Genomic DNA, 7,329 nt, shown 5'->3' with positions numbered 1-7,329 from the left:
GGAACTCATTCTGTAGACCAGGCTGGCCTTGAACTCATAGAGATTCCCCTGTCTCTGCCTCCTGAGCGCTGGGATTAAAGGTGTGTGCCACCAGTGCTCAGCTTTTTTACTTTTTAATGTGGCTATGAGAAAGTATACACTGGCTATGTTTCTATTGGAAGGGTTACTTTGAATATATGATTATGTATATGATATATTTAATAGGTATACATTAATTCTGTGTCAGTTGTGATCAAATAATGGTTGACTAGTGGCCTGATCAATTAAGTTAGCAGATTTATTTAAGAGCATTGTATGAACTTTAAAATGAGCATCTCCATTTTACAGCCTTCATATCCTCTTAGAGTCTGATCTCCACAAATCCTAAATTAAATGGTGGCTGTTAAGCCAGTCTTTGGAAATTAAAGCCCTGGAGGGAAAGCCTAAGGGATTTCAAGAAATGCTTTTGGCAGCGGGGAGGTGACACTTTTGGATGAGAAGAAGGGAAGGCTTTCTGCGGCAGAGGAAGGCGACCTTTGCACGTGTGTTGTTGCTCTCTCTTTTCCCCCAAGGACGGAAAGGTGGTCTGTAATATGAAGACATTGTTACTGAAAAAACATTAATTTAGGTAATGTTTCTTTGTAGAAATCAAAACCATATTTTTCCTCTGGCATAGGAAATCTCACAGGCAAAGCAGGGAATTAAAAAGCAGAGGAAGACTTCTGGATAAAATATCCCAACTGAGGTCATTAGTAAAAGCCAGAGGCTTCTGAATTCATTAACCCAAGTGTATCTGGATGGGAACAGTGTGCGCTGTCAGAGGGCTGATTAAGTCAGAGCTGCCTAGACAGGGCCTCTCCTTACGGCTCAGGAGTGCAACTGGTAGGGTGGCTTGGGCATGTGCCCCTTGTTCACAGGCTGCCAGGGTAGCTCTGCATCAGTTTAGGTGCCTTTGTCTTCTCACATCTTTCCATCCTGAGGAAATACACGTCTTTTGAAAAATCCAGTTAGTATTTCCGGCACCCAGCCAATGTACATTGCTATACCAATAGTAATACCTGTTTATGTGATCTAGAAATTTTAGGACTATAAAGAGGATTTGAAAGAATTATATTTTGGATGGGGACTATCTTAACATTTAGTGTGGAAAAAGAATAAATGTGTATATAATACATAGTTATATATCTATTTGATATATGTTCAAAAGTATATATGCATATCTATTTGAATGGCTTGAATCTGAAGTGCCCTAGAGGCTTGAATTTTGGGTGCTTATTTTCTGGCTGCTGGTACTGTTTTGGAGGGCTATGGATACTATAGTAGGTGAGCGTGAATGGTAGAAGTAGGGCCTGGGGAGCAGACCTATGAAGGTTAAAGGCGGGACCTGGTTTGGTTCTCCCTTTGCTTCCTGGGCCACAGTGATCTCAACATTGTTGTAGTTCATTGCCAAGGACCGACCACTCTACCTTGCCTTCCCAGTCACAGTGGACCCGCAACTGTCTGAAACAGTGAGCCCAGATTGGCCCTCTCGCCCTTAAGTTGTTTATGTGGGATTTTATCAAAGCAATAAGAAAAGTAACTAGCACAATACTATGCGCAAACAAACGACGAACGTTTAATAAAAACGTCAGAGCCTCACAGTTTGTCAATACATACACACACACAGACACACAGACACACACACACACACACACACACACAGAAAGATAGAAAATTATACAGAATTCATACCTTTATTGAGTGTATGCTAGAAATGATTCTTGGGGACACTTCCTCCTCCATTACAGTCTTCATTATTGTGGGTGCTGTACATGTAACATCCAATTGATGTCAGTGTTGACCTCCTGGGCTGGTCTATAATGAAAGGGCAATCTCTGAAAAGTTTCCTACTTCCTAACAACACCCTGTGGACGTTGATCATTGTGGCACATGTACAGGGAAGCATGTGTGCCTTTTCAAAAGGCATTGTTACTGGGGAGTCAGCTGTTAGACACAAACATCCTGATTAGACTTCTCTGAATATGTCTATGCCTTAACAAATGGGCAATAGAAAGTACTTTTTTTTTTTTTTGGCTTTTCAAGGCTATAAATCTTATTGTTCATTAAACTCATTCAGCTTTCATGCTTCAAAACAAACTTCCCTGATTTCCCAGAAAACCTAAATGTGCTTGTCTCAAGTCTAGGACTGTTTGAAGTTTGAGTGCTGGGCACTGTGCATCTGGTCTCTTGAAGTTGCTAAGGCTACATGAGGACACACCGGCTTACCTGCCTCAGGCACTTCTGGGACTTGTTGGCTTCCCTGGAGCCATAAAAGTTTTTTTTTATTGTTCTTCTACGTATATCATGCCATGAACTGTGTGGCCTTCTGGGACTTGAGCTGCTCGTAAAAAGACACAACATTTTTGTTGGCTGAGGTGCAGGGTGAGAATTGCTCACCACTCTTCTATAGCAACTAGAGACCTCTTTTGGGGTCACTGGTTAACCCGCACCAAGGGCAGTTAATGAGCCAAGGAAGGAAATGCTAGCATCACATTTAAATATGTGAACAAGGACTTCTGAGAGCAACGGACAACCTAAGCAGGGTGGGAAGACCGAGAGCCAGTGTAGGAAATAGCAAGTGCTTTGTTCTTTTCCAAGGCACACAGAACTCATTGCTATCCATGGAAACAAAATAATCCGGAGTGAGCACCTTGAGTAAGGCAGAGGTTAGAAACCCTTGGCTCAACTCTCCCTAGGCAGTCCTCATTGAGTGGGCAAAGAAGTCTCTCTGAAGAGAGGCCTGCTGGCTGTACTGCGAGAACTTTGGTTGCCTGTGCTCATAAAACACTACCATGTATTTCTGTCACTGTATTAAACACTTAAAAAATTGAACTCCTAAGTGATATAAAATCAAGAATTCACTAAAGTCAAATACTTAAGACTCGGTGATAGCATATATGGATCATGGTCTTTTCTGTGAGGCAAGTTATGATATGTGCTGGCTAGTTTTTGACGCTAGCTAGAGTCATCTGAGAGGGGGGAAGCTCAACTAAGAAAACGAATCCATGAGGTCAGTCTGTAGGTACGTTTGTGGGGGCATTTTCTCGATCAATGACCAACGGGGACAGCCCAGGTTTTGTGAGTGGTACAGTCCCTGGGCAGGTGGTCCTAAGTGTGTAAGAAAACAAACTGAGAAAGCCAGGGGCAGCAAATTCCAAAGCAGCACTCCTCCATGGCTTCTACTTCCGGAAGTTCCTGCCTTGAGTTCTTTTCCTGATGTCCCTCAGTGATGGAGTGTGACCATTAGCTGCAGTTGCAAGCTGAAAAAGGAACCCTTTTCTTCCATCCCAAATTGTTTCCCGTCATGGCATTTACCACATGGAGCCAGGGCACTAGATGTTTTTCTTAGTAAGTCCCACTGAATCCTAATGGCTGCAACTGTACCCATTGGCTTAGCTGAACGACTAATAGGCCAATAGCACCATCTGGCCTTGGAATCAGCAGATCAAATATCCAATCCCCACTCTTTTAGGCATTATTTGATAGACAGGAATCACAGTATAGAGATCAACAATTGTTCAGGGCATTGTTCTGCTCCTTTGGCTGTATAGAAGAATCATTTATTGCAATAATTGCATCAGATAATGTATCGATATACTCACATTGTTTTGGAAGGTCACTTGTCAGAAAGCCAAGAGCATAATTCCTAGTTGAAGCATCCATAGAAAATAAATCAGGAAATAGAAGGGATTTTGAATCCAAGACCTGTCTTGGATTTTTATGAGTTTTAGAGAATGTACCCTACATTGAAGTCTTGGTGCAGCTAGTATCTTCTCTGTTTTGTGCTGGCTACCAACTGTCTTGCTTATTGTTTACATTTGCAGATTTTAAAAATAGTCATTCTGTCCTGATGGGTAGGGATTTGTTGATCTTACTATGTCCCAATAACCAGTCTTGTGGGTGGGCAAGCCATGGGACCAGTCTGTACCCGTAAGTCATTCTGGAGAAGTCATGAAGGGGGCTGTCTTTTTGTCTGTGTCAGGTGACTGGTGTAATGACTGATTTGTCCAGCAGTCCTAGGGAATTGGATGTGGTAGATCAGATCTGTATAACTCTATGTTATGATTACATTCTCCACCATTGATGGGGGACAGATAGGGAAGAGAAAACTGTTCTTATGAACAAGTCTGGTCTGTAGAATGAAATTCAGACACTGTCTCCATCCATGTAAAACTCAGTGCTTCTCAATCGCTCCTCTGAGAACTATGAAAGAGAGAGATTATTGTGTAGGTGAATGACAAAGTATAACCCATCATAGTCAAGGGTTCACGTAGGCAATGCGCTCTTCCTGCAAGACTTATCTTTCTCAGACATAGAGGTGTTCGCATTCTGGCAAGTTAAAAGTGGTTGGAGTTGGATAGGAAGCATATGTGGCAGCTTGGGGAGATCCTCCAAGATCACACCTTGTGCCATAGCTTAGCCATTTGGGGGAAATAAATGAGTTCCCTTAGCTTTCATTTCCCCGCTGTCCTGTGTTAATATCTGCTGTGTTCTGAATGTGTCCAGTTCCCAGTTTCAGGTGTCGAAAGCTTAATCCCCACTGCAACACTGTAGGGGGTGGGACACTTGGGGAAGTGTTTGGTACACCAGGGTTCTGCCCTAGTGAATGGACGGTGCTGTTGCAGAAGGGCTTGATAGAAGCAGTTTCCCTCTGCCCCTTCTGACTTCTGACATGAACACAGGAAAGATCGTCACCAGGCACCACATCCAGGCACCTTGGCCTTAGATTCCCTAGCTCAAACCCACAATACATGTTTTTTCTTTGTAAATTACACAGCTTCAAGCGCTTGTCATGGCACCACATGGACTAACCAACATCTCACGGGGCTGTTTTGCAAAACATTTTATGAAGGAGGTATGCATATATGCGTATGATTTTTAAAAAATACATTCTTGAGATAAAGCAAATAAAGGGGCTCCTAAACACACCCAATTTAAAGATACATAAATTGGGGCCCAAAGAAATTAGCTCCTTTGTTGAAGTTCAACAAGCTGTTCGATCAAAGCTGAAACCAGGTCTCCAGCAAGCTCCCTCCAAATTGCTCCACACTTCTCAGAAGCTGCCATTGAGAAAGTTACCCCCACTCTATAGAGTTAGAGCTTCTACTTGTTTCCAGTGAATTAAATATATCTTTATAATTAGACTGAAAATTAATGGGAAACTTTTTGCTTGTTTTCATGTGATTGTTAATTGGACAGGGACACATGCCTTGTAACCGGGTGTGAGGGTGGAACTCGTATCCCAGCTGTCATTCAAATCTTAGGGGAGCGAGGCTCGGCGCAAAGGCCCAGAGCTCCCTGGCCTCCTGCAGTCGCTCTGGCCAGTGGTTACCTCCTGGGCCTCTAAAGCCAAGCAGCGGAGCCAAGGCTTCTGACTGGCAGCCAGACAATCTAGGCCAAAAGGCCCAGAACTCAAGGTGGTCTGGATTTACCTGGCTGAACACCACAATCCAGAAATGAGCTCCTGGCCTTGCATTCCTGGGCCGCACCGGCAAAGTGTGCTGCATCAGGGTGGAAAGTCTGTGTCATCTGTTCTATTTTAAACCACTCGAGAGCTGACTTTTAGGAAATGCTAAATGACTGGTTCCAGAAGAACTTCTGCTCAGAATACAATAGGCTTTTCACATAATTGTTGTTTTCTTTGCTCAGGAGTACAATGTTTTCCAAGCATGCCTTTCCTCTTCCACTTATCATAGTTTCCTCACAGATTCCTACGATCTGCTTTTCACAAAGTCCCACAAACATACAGATGATATTTGATGCACTTTATATTAGTGCAGTTTGGTTTCTGGTTGAGATGAGTAGGGGACGAGGCTCCATGAAGTCTAAAGCTTTGTCCTTTAAAAAAAATCAAGCAGAAAATGTAACTGACATGTAATATTTGTACAAACATATGTGTATTGTTCTTGCCTAGTTCATCACTGGGGTCTAGTACCAGAGTGGTGTCTGACTGAGCAGGAATTTAAAAGCTCTCTGTCTCAGTGTCTCACTTACTATGACAACTTGACTGGATCTAGACTCCTAGGGAACACACCTCTGGGTATGTCTGTCTGGGAGTTTCATTGAGGATTAACTGAAGAGAAAAGACACACCCTGAATGTGGGCTACAGCATACTACGGGGAGGGGCACTAGGCTGAATTCATCTTTCTCTGCTTCCTGACGGTGGATGCAACAGCACAAGCAGCCAGACTTCTGCTCAATCTCTCATTTTCGCCCCTCCAGCCAGGACAGACCATGTTCAAGTCATAAGCCAAAACAAACTGTTCCTCCAGAAGATGATTTTGCCGTATTATGTCACATGACAAGTTACAAATACACATATAAGCCAGGCTGATCATATGCTGGTCATCTGTGCCCTATTGGTCCTAAGCACAGTTGCTTGTCTCATCTGATTCCTGCAGTTCTACGAGGTAGGCTACTGGTAGTCTCAGTCTGCATGGGGAAACTGAGGGTTAAAGTCGTCCAGTGATGTGATTTATCCCAGAGTCCTCTGGCTCTGAAGTCTGTCACCTTAGTTGCTATGTTCTTTTGTCTCTGATTGCTAGGGTGCCTTCTAAAGGGCAAGCACATCGCTTACTTGTTTCTAGAACATACAGTGTGCAGAATGGTGTTTGTAACAGTGTCTCACTGGATGTGTAAGTAACTGTGGACTGGAAAGTACTATGGATTCTGAACTAGATGCAGAACTAAGGCTACTCTCAGGGATAGGAAGGCTTTGACCAAGAGTCAAGTTTACCTCCCTATGACGTGAAAATTTTTATGGTCCAAGTGTTTCCACAGTGTTTTTTTATCCCTCACCTGCTTCCAGCACCTAAAGCAGCTCATGTAGGCAAGAAGCCTGCCTGGTTCAGTTTTTATCCCTCCGTCCCTCCTTCCCTCCTTCCTTCCCTCCCTTCCTCCCTCCCTCCATCCCTCCCTTTTTCCCCCTCTCTTCTTTCCCCCTTCCTCCCCTCTTCCCCCTTTTTAAAATTTTATTTCTTTGTTGAGACATGGTCTCATGTTCTCTGGATTGTCCATGTACTTGCTGTATAGCTGAAGATGATCCTCTTGCCTCTACCCACCGAGTTCCAGCAATTGCAGACATGCGCATCACACAGGGTTCTCCTTGTTTCTTTCTCCCTCTACCACACCCCCATTCTCCATATCCCCTTTTTCTTGATCTATCTCTCTTTCTATAGAGTCCCATTATGACACCCCGGGTCCATAACTGAGGTTGGCCTTGGCTTCAAGACCCTCCTGCCTCAGCTTACCCAGGTCTGGAATAATAGGCCTGTGTCACTCTTGCCAGCCTTGCTTGCTCGTGGTTCTCT

Source organism: Microtus ochrogaster, chromosome 2 (assembly GCF_000317375.1).
Source record: "Microtus ochrogaster isolate Prairie Vole_2 chromosome 2, MicOch1.0, whole genome shotgun sequence".
Taxonomy (NCBI): Eukaryota; Metazoa; Chordata; class Mammalia; order Rodentia; family Cricetidae; genus Microtus; species Microtus ochrogaster.
The sequence above is the reverse complement of the archived record's forward strand: the minus strand, read 5'-3'. Positions refer to the sequence as shown.